Genomic DNA, 16886 nt, shown 5'->3' on the forward strand with positions numbered 1-16886 from the left:
ACTGGGATTGACTCTTGTAGCCAGTTTTTAGCACTTCTGTGTTGGCTCAATTTTTCAGCCCTGGAGGTTGCTGCTTGGTGCAAATAGGTGAGTATTGGCATGCATTGTGTGGCAAGAGCAGGGAAACAACTCGCAACAATGTCAACTTCTTCGCCAGGGGGGGAAGTTTCCCTCCAGGAAATGATTAAGAAATTTAACCACTTCAACGCTTAAAAAGCTAACAACCTGACGGTAGGAGCAGAGGAGACAAAACCAAAGCAAAGTCAGGCCCAGCCAGGGCTCAGAAGCAGGGCGACAGTACAGAAACCTGCAGCCAGAAGAGGAGCCAGCTACGCTTGCTGTGAAACCCAAATGTGGAGACATGGCGTCTGAAGCAGCCACGCCAAACTGCAGACTGTGCCGCACACCAGCACCCCGGATCCAAGAAGACAGAAACACATCCAAGTAAGCAGTCACCCACCCCCAGATGTAGCACTGAACAGCGCCACAGAGTAATCAGAGCACCAGAGATTCATTGCCCCTGGCCTGGTAACAATTCCATATGCAGGAAAACAAGGAAAGAAACTTTATCTGCCACAGACGTAAAGGGCCTTGAGCGGCTGGTAGACTAGAGAAGCACTATATAAATGCAGTCCATTTACCATTTAGTAAGACAGCTATGTCAACAGCTTGACAAATGTACTGGCAGTTTTTATCATAAGTTCTGTGTCCCGATGAGGTGTTTTGGTTTGGGCCGTTTTGTTGTAAGTTTTGTAAAGGCTTGGTTTTACAGGCAGTTGACTCAAGATCGTGAGGTAAGGGCGAGCAGGTTGAGTAAAAACAAAATGTACTGGACTGTACTCCGAAGTGCAGAACAAAGTTTGCTATGAGGAAGTCAGTTCAAAGAGGCAAACAAAACAGGAGGGTCAAGCTGCCAGTGTGCTGCCCCCAAAACCTTTGGGAAGTTGGTAAGGAGTGGGAGGAGGTGAGAAAAGAGCCAGGGTTTGAACTTTCCTCTCAGGTGAAAAACTTGAGTGCAACACCATGAATGCCTTCCAGAAGAGACTGTCTAAATATGGGGCTAAGTGAACACATTTTCAAACAACTATTGTGTATCCACCTTCTCTATGACTTTTCAAGTGTGGCCCTTTGGAAAAACTATAAACACTTGATTTCTTTTGATTACACTTTGATTATTTGTGTTTAATACAACACGCAAATATTTGCCCTTAATCTGGTTTGCTACAGAGGTATGTATATATATATATAAATAAAGATATTTTGCTGTGATTACTGATAAACTGATAAGAGGCCTAAAGAATCAGGATGCCAACTTGTAAAACATCATTCATGCTTTGACAGGTCTGCAAGATGACAAGCAAACAACTTTTAAAATGCTTGTTTTCTCAAAGAGGGCAGAAAAGGTCAGTGCCAGGCAAAAAGGCAACGGAAAATAAATTCTGAGCACTGGTAGAAGCCATGAGAAGCTTCGGACTCGAGTCAGGTTTGGTTATTATATCACTGCTTGCATTAAGTTCAAGTCACTAATGCTCACTTATAGAGTGGCGACTAACACTACCTGAACTCCCTCATTCAGGTTTATGTCTTGCTGAGTACTCACCTAATATGCTCTTCCTCTCTCTCTCTGTCCCAAAAAGAGAGCTCTGCACTTCCGTGTTACGTGGTCCGGATTGTAACTCGTTTTTGTATGTTCCTCTCTTTCTCTCAATGATACACAAACAATGCCTAGTTGTAAGAGGGAAACAGACTGTGGCCAAAGCCTGCACTTATTGACAGTAATGGATAGAATATAGCAAAAATATGGATTTGGAGCTCAGGTTGGGTTCAAATCTGGTCTCACATTTTGCAGTCCCAGTTGGTTTCTGTTGGGGCAGATCTTAAATAAGTCTAAATTCTAGGCCTGTGCAGAACTTTAGTTAAAGGAGCAGTTCACCTACCAACACCTCATTGCACCCTCCACAGAAAAAGTAAAACCACAGCCTGGCTATTTTACATTTATTGTTTTTGTACAGTTTAAATAAACATGGTTCAGTGTGTTAATTATTAAGATGTTGTTACCTTTGGACAGAGCCAGGCTAGCTGTTTTCCCTCCTTCTTTATACTAAGCTAAGCTAAGCTACCATCTCTTGGCTGTAACTTCATATTTAGCAGCTGGACGTGAGTGTGGTATCAATCTTCTCATCTAACTTTCAGCAAGACAGCACATAGCATCTTTTTAGTATAAATTATTAATTAAAATGTTAACTTGGTATGTGTGTATGATTCTGACCCTCAGGATACACATTAATCTGGCTATGAAAAAAAAACGGTTGTCATTTTGCATACTGGTCAATCACAGAGCTGAAAACATAAACAACAAGGGATTCAGGTCACCAGGGAAAACAGAGCAGCTAAGGAGATTCCCCACACTGGAATAGTCAGGGCATCAAAGGGGAGGAAGGCAGTAAGTAAGGATCGGATTTGGGTGCTGTTGGTGTGTGCTGCAGTAAAACCATCTCAGAGCGCTCTGAGTGCGTTATCTCCTCGCCTGCCTGGGCAACTGCCTCTCTACCCCTCTCTGAAGGGAACTAGGCTATTAAAAACCACACACATGCATGCACACACAGTCGTGCATGCTGGACTCATGCACACTCACTGGGCGCGCACACACACACACACACACACACACACACACTCACCCAAAACCACCTCCAAAATGTGGGGAGTGCGGTGCATTTGGAGCTAGCTCACAGGGTCTAAACTTGCCTTCCAGGTGAAAATCCACAGGGGCCCCAAGCCATTTACGTCTAACCAATACAAACGGACCTTCTGCGCATGTAGAGGAAGGAAGAAAGAGGTGCCAAAAATACATCAATCTGTCATTATACTCACCATGTAGGTGATTATAGTACAGAGAAAAATAATCATCATCCTAGCCCCACAGTATGGTTTTATACAGCAGACCAGAGGGTATGTGTTGTTAATGGTACGTCATGGTGGGATACTTTTGGCCCCTTTTGCTAAAAGAGGGTGATGAGTGATAATGAGACTCAAGTGGCATCACTTGGGGACATTTATCAGACTTCACACAGCTCCCTTTCTTCACATGTGCAGTCGAAGTTCCCAAACACCGGGAAACACAATTTGATGTTTAAAATTGGTGGAGTTCCCCTTTAAACACAAATGCAGAAATCTTTTTTTTCCTTGTACTCCTGTACATTATCTGTCATCTGTGAAGTGATGGAATACCACAGTCAGCTGTAGGTCTAGCTTATAGGCTTTCAGGCTTCATCAACTCCTTCCTCTGACAGCAGCTCAACACAGTGAACGACATTTTGGGGAGATATTCTCTGTCTTTACGGACAGAGGAGGCTGTTAGGGATTCATGGTGCCTGCGGGAGATTAGGCTGGAGAGCAGCAATTAAACCAAGACACAACTCTCCATCTCTGTCTCTCCCTCCACCTTTCTCCTCCTCCTACCTCAGACTCACACAACTATAGGTTACTATGGAAACTACTTCTCCTCCCTTCCTCTCGCCATCCCTCCCACTTTTTATCTCAACCCTCCTCTTGATCTTGCTCGTCATCCTCACCTCTTTACCTCCATTCATTCCATACATTCATCCTGGTCTTTGTTGTCTCCTCATTAACACCTTCGTCCTCACCTCTCTTCTCTACCAAGTGTTTTTTCCTCTTCTTCCTCTTCCCACTACTCTCCATGTTGCTCCCTCTGTCTGACTTTTTATCTGTCCTGCTGCTTCCAGCATGAAACCAAATGTCAGGTCTGAGCTGGCAGTGAGAGGAATCGTAAGGGAGAAAGATGGAGGAACAAAAATGAAGAGAGGGAGACAGAGAGGGGCGGAGATAGTGGTGAGTAGTAGAGAGAGAGAGAGATGGGAAGCTAGAGACAGTGATGTGGAGGTGCAGGGTTAGATATATAGTATAGATGATCAGACAAAAAGAGAAAACCAAAATTTAAGGCTAATTTAAATAGATTGCTGAGTTTGGAAAGTTTTTACCAAATATTCTGTAAATAATATTTTGTGACCATGTCCATGCAGCGTCTGTTCTGGAGTTTTTAATCACATCGCAGATCTTCCTCAGCAGTACTGCAGATGTACGACTATGGGGGGGGGTTCAACAACACAATACGACAACACAACAGTTGAACCTGGTTCTGCTTTTGCAACAATGCAACACGATGTCATCCGCAAGACACTTTACGGACACTCAAATACAATACGTGCAAGCGCACATTCCTGGTATATTACATTATGTTAATACCTGGATATCATTGCGACTAAAGGTGTAAAATCATGTCTCATACTATTTTAAACAGCTGTGAGTTTGTCTGAACATTAATCTGTATTTGGTGTGAACACCCACCAAAGGCCAATTTATACTTTTACATCGAATGCACCTTCCCCTGAAAATTTAACTACATGTTGCAATGACGCAGACCCCAAGAACTGTGATTGGTGGGCCTGGTAGCATCGCATTTCCTCTTACGCATTTCCAGCTTGTCCTTCTTCTTCTGTCTCAACTGGTTCAGAGGTCCCCATCTCCTACGACGCACTATTTCGTTCCTGCGTTTTAAGTAATTTCACCAAAGCTAACTGCTGTTCAACATCAATCAGCTCCAACTTCAGCATGATGCGCTCAGTTTCAGTCGCCATTGTTTGTAGCAGACTACACCAACGAAGAAGAAGAAGAAACTCAACACAGTGGAACACAGAAAATCTACCGACAACTAGCGTTTTGGCGGTGTAACTGCAGGGTATAAATGCTCACAACGGCACATAGCCTCGACGCAGAAGTGCAAATTAGCCTTAAGGCAGAGGTGCTGCTGAACTGAATCAAATCAAACACTGTGTCTTTGCCATGTTGGCCAGAAAAGACTGTGCCCTACATGAACACCAAAACCAAGTATGCAAACCAAACCCAAAAGAGAATTCATTGCTCAAAGGCTAGGCCAGTCAGTCACACCTGACTTTTCCAATGCATGCACTCCAGACACTATTTTATCCTCTACAAATCCCTCCGACTGAACACAAAGGCCAAATCCATCACTAAAATCATTGAAATCTTCACTCCAACACATCAATGTATGGCTGTTCTTCTCTGACCAGTCTCCAGAAATATATAAAACACTTTTCTTGTGGAAGTGTGAGTTTCATTATGAGCTGCCCAGAGTCACAGTAGATATGTAACCCTCATGCTCTTCTGTTGTTTTTCTTCGCTACTCCAATGGGCCTTTTCATATACTGCCATGTGAGATCGTTATGTGGAAATATTATTATTATTGATTTTGATGATGAGGCTTTCTCATAAGGCGATTATAGATTGTATTAAAAACACATCAAACATTCAGGATGGTTGGCTGTGATATTTATATTAAATGTTTATCATTTAGCACTGGCTCCAAATATGAGGAATACATCTAGCACCTTTACTAATACAGCATCTTGGCTTGTTACTCAGATAATGTGACATGTCATTAGCTGGTTTAACTTGCTCTATGATTCCCTCTTGATTTTGAAGTAATTAAAATCTCTTCTGATTTAAGTAAAGTGTTTACAATTAACTTCACACCTGTTTTTAGCTCTTTTTTTGAAGAGGGCTTGAAAACAAATTTAAGTGAACACAGAATTCAAAGGGGACTATTTTTAACTGTGTGGGTGAGAGGTATTTGCCTTTGTGCCATGTCAGACTGGCTGTAAGATCAAAGTTTCTTTTCTGTGTCATGGGTGGGATCAGTCACCTTTTTTTTTTTTTTATCACAAACACTTTCATCACAATGATAAGTGCCATTTCTTCATGCATATTTTGGATTTACTTATACATTCATGGTAGAAGTTTTAATAATTCTTAAACACTGACGTTATGCAAGTGACCCCATTTCTAAACCGATGAAAGCATCCTCACGTCTCACTCTTTCCTTCCATCTGGTTAGTTCTTTTTAGCATCGCTGCAACTGCTGAACTGAGTTTGAAACCTGCTCTTGGTTCATCAGATGTGAAGCTACTGCTTCTCCTTGATTCACACAATGAGAAAGGTCATCCTTTTGTGTGTGTGGCTGTGACTGTAAGAGACAGATAAAGAGAGGATATAGTGCTTTTGGTTTTGGACTGGCAATGTGGTAGCTCTTTTGGTCTCTCAACAGTGCCGTTTACCTTCCAAAAGATTTTTGAGACTTCAAAGGCTGGTCACATTCTATATTTTATTATAAACCCATGAAAAGGTCTAAACCAATGATATATTGATCCCACTAACATGTTTTTCCTGTAAATCCAAAGCCTTGTAGATATATAACTTATTCATAGACCATTAATTCCCATAAAAGTGTTTTTATTAGAAATATCCAAATACAAACTATTTACAAAAAGATAAGCGTGAAGTGTGGAGGTTAGTTGCATCAATGGTGTATGAATGTGTGTGTGTTGAAGGCATGGATATTCTTCATGTAATTATGAAAAAACCCGTTCACGTCAGTGTCTGACTTGGAATTACAAGTCGGAGATATCAGGAATTTCTGAAACCATTATCTCCCACTTGTTAAAAAGTACTACAGACATGTTGACATGGTGATGCACCACCGCTGGCAGTTACATGAAAATAAAATCCTACATCAACACTAATACAATCTATTCAGCTAATTTCATACAAGCTGTTTGATCTGGTTTTACTTGGCAACCAACTGCTCTAAATATCCAGCTTATCGTCATCAGAAAAACAACCATATAGGTTGTTTGTTCAAGCCCATATTTACATTTAATGTGGCAGCAACCTGTAGTGGCCGTATGACGGTTGCAAATGAGGAAGTCGGGTACGTACAGAACATACTTATTTTAACCCAAATTATGTTGTAAGTAGTGTAGTATGTAAGTAGTTTAACTTCAATTCTCAAAAATCGTTTAGATTACTCCTGGCTAACAAACTCACAAAAGCTCTTGATGTTGAAAATATGAAAATATCCAACTTTCTTTGTGAGCAGGTACTCAACATCAAGGGGAATCATATCCAAAGCTGTTCTGGCTGTTATGAATGATCTGGGCAGAACAACCTGCTGTGTCATTTACAACTTTGGTGTGGACACTGACCCTCCCCAGCCTATTCAGTCCTCCATAGTTGGTATAATCAGGCAGTGTTGTTTCCCATGATGTGCTGCCATCATCTCTCTCGTAATATCTGATATTTGTCAGCAGGGCAGGGACACAAAGTCAACCTTACCAAACTAGTTACCCATGTTGCTAACATGTTACTCACCATGCCGTTACATTGTGTTGGAGCACATGTAAACTTTGGCTCATGAAGCTTCCGTGTTAGTTATGCAGTCCATGGATCTGTAATTGCATCACATAGTGTGGCATACAAAGATTCGTGGGAAGCCTCTACCTTCTTTAAGAATGTGGCGACAGAAGGCACACCAGCGCAGGCAGTCAGAGAGGCTTTATTATTTTTTTGTCTGTTCATGTTCTACCACTGCTGTTCTTCCCCCTGCTGCCAATTGAAAAAGATGAATTACAAAGGGTGCAGTGGACCGTGCATCACCTTGACCTGGGCGTATAAATGGAAATTCTCTCTTGATGTTGTCATTAAAGTGGCATTTCCGTTCCTTGGAAAGAGCCATTGTACCGCCTCTGCTTGCTTGTCTTTACTCTCCTCGGGTCACTTTTCTTACTCTTAACTTTTTCCTTCTGCAATTTTTCTCCTTCTCTTTCTTTACTTCTGCACTCTACTCTTTTCACTCACTTATTTTTTTCCTTTTCACTCTTATCCTTCCTCTTCTATCTTTTATAATAAGTAGTACACTATTAGATACAATACTTTGCCTCCTAGCGCTCCCTTCTTTTTTTTATTATTTCAAAGACACAGTTTGGAATAATAAACCGGCAGGCTGTGTAATCATCTCTTTACCTTTCCTCATCTATCTCCTTCTGTCACAGCACCCCTGCTGTGACACCTGTCCAGTGACATCTGGTATGAGTGTGTGTTTTGATTTATTTTGCCGTTTGGGATGCTTTCTGTATGCTAGGTGTGCTTTGGTTTCTGTCTGTGTAATGCTTCCTTCTCTCATGCTCAGCATGATGAGATGGTGGGCTTGTCTTTTGATTTACCTGGTTGGCATTTCTTGTTTGGATATGGCTTTGCCACCTCCTCAGTCCTTGGGCCTTCTTATTTCCCAAATTTGCGCCTCCTCGACTCCTAGCTCCTCAAGGTGCATTTTAGGAATAGAGATGTCCTTCAAGATGGCGCACTGACATCGATTTCCGGGTCAAGGAGGCACAAATTTGGGAAATGAGAGAGGCCCCTGTGTCTCTCCTGTTTTCCCTCCCTGTTTTTTCTGTCTGTCTGTTATAGTGTGTTTGTCTGGGTGTGGCGCTCCGGTCCTCACTCTGTTTAAATCATCACATCACCTGTGGCTTCCAGCGCACCTGAACTTGGCTTGGTTACTTTGCCCAGTGTTTTTGGACCAGTTTTTTCAATGTCTAATTCTTTACTCTGTCTCCAGTCTGCTTCTGGGTTCAGTCTAAAGCTTGACACCTTCACTCTTGTTTTCTTCCTATCCAGCCTTCCTCTTCTCTTTCCTTCCTTGTGATCTCCAATGAAATCCAGTTCCCTCAAGCCCCCAGGAAGTGCGCTAACATAGTGGCCAAACATTGGAATTACAACTTCTGGATCCATCAAGTGATATAGACCGGACCCAAGCGACATTTTCCCAAAGACTCAAATTGGGAAAGACGCGGCTGTAAAACAGGGGCGATGTGGCTTCACTTGACACTTGCACAATGTGATTAAAGGGTAATTTATACTTCATATAAATTATAAAATCTCCCATTCCCATAAAACAAAAAATTGATGTTTAAATGTTTTTATATCATATTGCACTGGACCTATTTCATATTGCAGGATCTGGCCCATCCATGACAAAACATTGTTTTGTAGGTATTCTTGATAACATTCGTCATTTCCTGGAAAACAATTTTAAAATGTTGATCATCATTCTGCCCTGGGGGGCTTGTATTAATTTAGTGTATTACTGTACATAAGCACACATTTGTTCACAGATTTTGCTGAAACTGGATTGTATTTGGTGGAGAAAATATTTTCTGTTTTTCTCTCAGATGTTTCCTGGCTGCTCTGCCTCAACTCTGATTTACGGAGTTCCCTGATGGACAGATAGCTTTACTTGTTGCTGTAGTCAGTTCTGCTGCTAGCTAGCTGACATTATCTAATTAGCTTAGTTAGCCTGCAACTACTGGTCAAATTATCTTACTCTGCCTATACAGGGAAGTCGGAACACCGGAGTGTGTGTGTTTAGGTTTACATCTTTACACAAGCACTGGAGGTTTTCAGGCCAATGGCAGGGGAATGATTGCGGGGAGCTGCGCAGGGTGAGCGGGCATCGAAACTGCGCTCAGCGGACTCCAAGTGAACAAGACACGAACAGGTCCGAACACAGCCTTGTTAGTTGACTCAGCCCCGGTGTAGCAAAAGCCAAACTGGCAAGAAAAAAACCTTCGTACTATATTCCCAGTGGTCAAACTGGCCTCTGTTAATTGCAATTTATACTTCTGTGTCAAATTGACGGCGTAGCCTCTGCGTAGCCCCCTACCCTACGCCGTCACCTACGCTATCGCGTAACGTGCACCTCCTCAAAAATGTAACTACACGTCAAGGTGACACGGACCATAAGCACTGTGATTGGTCGGCTGGGTAGCCTCGCAATGCCTCCAAGCCGGCAGGAAGTGCTCCATGCTTTGAAGTAACTTTTACTATCAGCCAAAACAGTGTCTGTAACGTGGTGGATCAGTATATTTGACTGTCACAACCCAAGCGAAGTGACTCGTTTCACTATCAGAACGCGATCCACTTAGTTGATAACATTTGAAAAGGCTACACCAGCTGCAATTTTACCCGCATTCACGTTAGTGGAGGGCTAAACTGGAAGTTAGCCTGCTCGACCGGCAAAAGTCAACACAGTGGATGCTGTAGCGCTACTGCCGACTAGCGTTTGGGGATGTAATTGCAGAATGACTGGCACACCTATGCAAAAGTATAAATGCATGGCCTAAGGCGTAGCTACGCAGGAGTATAAATAGGCCTTTAGTCTCAGAGTCGGTGCTCGGGTCTGGCTGCCGCGTTCATTCACTGGGAGCTGGAATCAGAGTCTGCATGAATGGGAGGGGGCGTAACCACATTCAACTACTGGCTATACTGGCAATCAATTTCTGCGACAAATCCCTCACTAAATGTGTGTTTTTACAGAAAACATGTAAATAGCAAATAGCACTCCGCTTTCAGTTTCATGGAAACTTTTTCCTTAAAGTAATCCCTATGTGTAATCCCCACTGCTACAAAATACCTGTAATCGCGTCATATACAGATGCGCCTGGAGGAGCCCTAACCCATACACACGCACCTAGGGCGTCTATTATACACAACAAAGAACAGGCTGAATGCACAGTTATGAATGGGAACATTTCCTTGGACAGCTCCAGCCAGGGACAGGCCACCAAAAAAGGCATTGTCCCTGGAAAACAGGAACACTTGAGGTTATACAACCTTGGGATGAATGTGAATTTTTTGCAAGCTGAAATATTTTCAATTTGTGTGGATGCATCTTTGCCTCACTTTGTACTGTCTACCATTCATCTGCAACTATTTGAGCAGACACACATATTTGCAAGTCAATTCAAGTCAGTTTTATTTATATGGTCCAAAATCACAAATTTGCCTCAAAGAGCAACACGTTCTATCCTTAGACACCATCCTGAGGCAAACTGACTTTGCATTTAGTCTGAACACACCTTTTAGCAATTGCGACATTCATGCAAAACACTGCATAGGCCACCTACCGCAAACCTCCCTGAAATGTCTCAGGGTTCCCCCCCCCCCAACTGTCTCCCATCCTTTCCCCTTTTCACTCCCACTCTTCGGGCCCCACCTGTGTGTCAGAGATAAAGGTGAGGTCAGCCTCTCAACAGGCTTCCCGGCCCAGCGATTGGCAGCACTGCCCACAATGCAAGTGGCCAGTGGAGCGTGTGAATGGGGTCATGCCTGGGAGACGCGAGATGGAGGGTGAAGCTGCCATCCGTGAAAAGGGAAGAGAGGGATAACAATTTCTGAGGCTTTCTCCTCTGCATTAGCAATAACCGAGGGCCTATAATGTAGTCTGCCTCTCAATTGTTTGTCCCTTCTCCAGAGGTGTAAAGTGGCCAAACGGAGGGAGACAATATGGGCTCTGATGAAGACTGCAGTGTTTGCTCTTTGCTGCCGTGTGTGTTTGAATAAACTTAGAGCAATATAAGTGCTCAGTTGTTCTTTTTTGCTGCAATCTACATTTTTACATTATTATTTTTTGAAATGCCAGCGGGAGACGAGATGGCCTTTTCAATTTAATTTTGATTGTTGTAATGATTCTTCCGTTTCCCAGAGCATAACTTGATGAACTGCAAATTTATCATCGGTGCTACTGCGTTTCTGTTTGTATATAACTATATGTCTCTTATCAGTGAGTCAGTTTGAGAAGCGCCATAAACTAGATATGAGGAAAAATGTTTCATATTCACTGCTTTCTTCCACTTGAATTCAACTAACAGGGTTATGGATGCAGTCACCCTCTACTCACAGGTTTTGAATTAAGAATTTCAATTGGCTTTATAATTTAGTGAAAATGAATCTCATGGCAGTTGGGACAGATCTCCAGGGGGTCCTTGGTGTGTGTGTGTTTGCTATTGCTTGTGTGTGGAGCTTAAACCATGTGGCCTGTAAAAGAAACTATATTACAAGAGCCCAGAAGACCAAACACCAGCTTTTTTTACCACATAATGAAACTCTACACTCATTATCTTGTTGCATATTAGATATTAGTCCTATTTTTTAACTCAATTTTTTCTGGCAGCATGGCTCTAGGGATGGCAATGTCAGTCGACCACTTTGGACCAGACTGAAATATCTAAACTATTGGATGGATTGTCAGGAAATTTGGTTCAGGCATTCATTTCTCTCTCAAAATGAATTGGAACAACTTTCGGTGACCCCTTAATTTTTTTCTCTTGTGGCATCATTCAGTCAGTAATTTGGATAATTTTGGTTTAAGATCAAATACTAGCAAAACTAATTACATTCCCATCAGCCTCAGCTGTGCTTAGTGCTAATTAGCAAACTGTAGCACGCTGATGCGCTAAACTATAGTGTACATGGTAAACATTATCCCTGCTTTAGAATGTAAGCTTTGGCATTGTGAGCGTGTTAGAATTGAACTCAAAGCACCACAGTGTAACACTGCATTCACGTGCTCCTCAGATGTCCCATTTCCCATGTTGTGAAGTAGTTCTTCCACCTTTGTTGTGTTCAGTTGCTTTTAATTCAGAATGTGGAAACAACGTGGACGCTACTACAAAGATGTGTTGGATTGTCATTCACTGTTATCTGTTTCCACATGTATGACGTCAACACCTTGGCAACTCGTACAAAAATTTTCTTCAACTTTCCAAGTTGTTTGTTCCGACTTCAGGGGGCATTCACATGAATATTCCCAGTTGGAAAATAATTTACGATTACTCCGATGGGACTATCTGAGGAGCACATGAATGCAGCATTACTGTGCATTCATGTGCTCCTCGGATAATCCTATCTCCCGAGTTGTGAAGTCGTTCTCCTGACTTTGGTTTGTTCATGTGCTGTTAAGTCGGAATGTGGAAACAACATGGATGCAACTACAAAGAAATCTGGGATTGTCATTGTCATCCAAGTATGCTGAAACAGCTTGAAGCTTTCTATTACAAAGTTAATTTTTGACCCAGAGTTTGTTCCTTATTACCTGAAACCACTAAAGTAATCCTTGTACTGTAAATAAATAACTTTCCTAATTAACCTAGGTCACTCTACATGGACAGCAAACTAACGTTAAAACCCAATACCATATTACAAATGACACAATAGCAAAAAACGTAAATGTAATACATGATTTTGCACCACTAATCAAACGTTTCTACCCATCAACCATGTTATCTACCATGTTTCTACGTGTATGATGTCAGTAGCTCAAAAACTTTAGTAAAAGTCAGAGTTTCCGAGTTGTTATTGTTGCACCTTCGGGGAGTCCACGTGCAAAATTTCCTATACACACACACACACACACACACACACACCCACCCACCCACCTCTGTAGGTTTATTTGATCTTGTTTGAGTTTATATTTTTATGCTTATTGTAACATTTTTTAAAGATGGTGGACTATTTGTCCCATATGATTGAAATTCTATCACTACACACTAAAGGCTTAGTGGGGCAGGTAAAGAAATGAAGACTCAGAGACAGGCAAGTAAAAGGCAGGCACGAGGTCATGACTGGCTGGCAGCAGTGGGTAACCTGTTGAGGGTAAGGAGCAAGTACAAATACTGGGGAGCTGATTAGGGAATTGGGAACAGGTGTGCAGGTGGGTGTGGGCATCAAGCTGTGACTACTGCAGGGCAAGAAGGGAATAACAGGGAGACTTACAGCAGACTGACATGCAAAAATATTAAGAGCTGATTGTAGCCATGACACCCTCTTATTTATTTTCCCAATTAAGGAGTGAGCCTCATGAAACATACATGAAATAGGCCTACATTGCTCTCACTTCCACATGCAGTGAAATGTTTAAAATAAAGATGCAGATATTTTAAGTTGGTCCACAGCTGAGTTTTGGTGTTTGATTAAGTCCTTTCATCTTAGAGTCACTTGTTCCACCTCGAGGGCTCTGATTTAAATGATCCCATTCTGATGATGAGAGAGTTAAGATATATGAGCTTGAAACACTCATATAGAGATTTCTCATTATGTTTTACCATAAAGTATACCCTAAAATAGCTTCACTTTTTCTGTGCTGCAGTCTCCGTTTTTTTAATCAGCTGACTAATACCTTCCAATCATTCTAAGTAACCTGCTATTGTATATACCAGTAACATTGTGTGGCAAAAATAGTGCATTGTCCCATTATGTTTATTAGTAATTTTGATGGCAAGTGATGACAGTGCCCTGAAAGCACTCAAGGGAGGCATCAAATTATGCTAAACAATGTCTCTGCATATGATACAGAGAATATTCAATCACAATTTCACAGAATCATTTCACTGAGGAATCAAGTGAGAATAGATCAGAGCGATGGACACGCACGCAGTTGTATTTACGTCTTTAACACAATCGTGACAGCTTGGCACAGACAGCACTGCTGATGTGTTTTGTGACAATAAATGTAGCCAGAGGATGAAGTAGTGTGGAGTACACAAAACGTGTGATGGCAGTACATATGGTGGTTATGGTTGGGTTTGTTTAGAAGTGGTTATTCAGCTGCTGTCTGTTGCAGTCAGATTGAGATTATTAGGCTTCAGTGAATGGTGGGAAGCTTGCGGAGGCCACACATGCAAAACACACATATGTGCAGAGTTGTGCATATAGTCCAAAAATCCACAAAAACATTGTCTTTAATCCTGCATGACATCTTAAAATCTTATTTTTAGCCAGTTTAAAGATATTTTAAAAAAATGTTTTTTATTTATGTCTTTTGTGACAACGTTGTTCTGGGCACGTTGTGAAGTTGTTGGTAGACATGGACATTTACCAGACATGGAGTGTCTAACAAACCATATCAAGTTGCATAATGTGGAAATGTCTGGGTATCTAAGCCCCTGTTATTTTGATTTTATGTCTATTCAGATCCTCCACGTAAGTAAAAGTAGGAATACTGCAATATAAAAATGTACTTTAACTATCAAAAGGAAAAGCGCTCAGTGCAGAAAATGGCACCCCGATACTGGTATGTATTATTTTATTGGGAGGTTGAATTATTTTATGAAACGTTGGGCAGTTTTATACATAAAAGGTATACAGAGCATGTTTGATATGTTTGTTTTGAATGTAAAATCTTAATAATATTAAACAACAGCTGTAAAATTAGTGGAGTAAAAAGTACAAAATTTACCTCTGATGTGTCAGGTTGGTGCTGAGGCAGGAAAAAAATGGTTTTGGACCAAGAGTTCAACGGCAGCAGTTACAAACAAAAGCAAAATCCAAGGAAGGCTCGGGCATTCACTCAAAAGTCCACCGACAAAAGAAAAGCTGAGGCCAAACTCCACAGAAAGACAACGATTACAGACAAATGCACACGACATAATCGATGACAGACTGACAAAGACCAGGAAGGACTACGGATAATATATTCTCACACACACACAAGAAGGCAAGGTGATTAAACTCAGGTGAGACACATCAGGTAATGAACGGGAAGACACGGACAGGTAATAAAGTAGGACAATACACAGGAGAGAAATTTCCAAAACCCAAACAAAACCCAAAACCTCGTAGTGGAGTATAACTATAATAGTTTGAGTGGGTGGTAGTAAATTAACTCCAGACAGGCCTCTGGAAAACAAATAAATAAACTTTATATTATATATATATATATATATATATATATATATATATATATATATATATATATATATATATATATTATGACAAAATATATTTGTCAAATGTGTTTATTTATTTATCTATATATTTATTACTGGTTGTGGTGGTTACCATTTGGACTGTGTATATAATCTGTGGTGAGAGGTATGTGTGAGTGTGTTTTCACATGTGCAATTGTGTGTGTCCCGTCCCTGGGCTTCTTTATTTTAAACCAATGGGCCGTTGATTCACCTGATTTTGCACCTGCCCTCTGTCATTGAAGTGGTGAGTCAGATGGGCCTTTTGAGGCAAAAATGAAATCAAACTAAGAATGTAAAAAAATATGTTATCACAGTTAATAAATGGAAGCTTTGCAATGTAAATTGCAATGTAGAATTTGCTTACTTCTCTTCTGTTCCTTTTTTTGCCTGGGTCAGTGCTGGATGGGACACTTTCTTCCCTGCGGTGCCCGGTGCTGATTTCCCCTGGACGTCCGCAACAACATATGGGACCCAGGGCAGTGGTCCAAAGATGGAGCCTGCTCACACTATTGATTTGAGAAATCACCAGTGATGTGATCTGATTTAGCCGACATAAACTCACACTCAATTTAAACAATGATATTGTTTAAAATACCAAGAATGTGCATCTCTTGCAATTTTGAATATCCTGTATTTTGCATTTTCACAACTGCCGAATGAGCATGTTGAGTGGAAATATAAATTTTTGCAACCAGGCTTTTTTTAAATAAAGAATTTTGTAAGACCAAAAAGTAAAAGCTTTATCGAGCAGTTACTCCTTTAGTAATTTTAGGTTAATGCAGATATTTTAATGTGATAATTGATGATAATTGTATTATTTACACTCACCTGGGAAGTCTGAAAGGTGCTCGGTTTGAATCAAACTATGCCGCTGTGACCAGACCCAGATTCCCCTGTTCCGGAGAACAAATTGTGCACTTTCACCTAAAAAATGCCCTTTGTGCTGACAGAATGTAAGGTGTTGGTACTTTTTCTGTCTCTTGCTCCGAGTGCCTGAGGCCTTTTTCAATTTCTAACTTGTCAATTATATTGTTGAATGTGTCTAAAAGCTTAAAGTCAAACACACAGTGTACTAAACAAAAGATAAAGTCTCTAAGTCTCTGGTTTCAAAGAGTTCATTTCTAGTTTAAAATCATTTGATTTGGTTTTGGTCAGCAGCTTTATTGAGGTACGAATGCACCATGTCTCAAAATGCTCAGGCATAGAAATGTTTTCTGTTAAAACAAGAAAAGTAACACGAAATATCTAAGTCACTATAGTGGCAGCTCACCCATGAACAGGCCTGGAATTTCAAATTACTTCACATATAGTTTGTAGGCTATTTCAATGCATGTGTATTTACACTTCCTTGTTTCTGTGTATAGCCAACAATTTTGCAGCTGAGTAATATGCACAGTATCTCAGGCTCACTAATTCAATCATTTCACC

Source organism: Micropterus dolomieu, linkage group LG14 (genome assembly GCF_021292245.1).
Source record: "Micropterus dolomieu isolate WLL.071019.BEF.003 ecotype Adirondacks linkage group LG14, ASM2129224v1, whole genome shotgun sequence".
Taxonomy (NCBI): Eukaryota; Metazoa; Chordata; class Actinopteri; order Centrarchiformes; family Centrarchidae; genus Micropterus; species Micropterus dolomieu.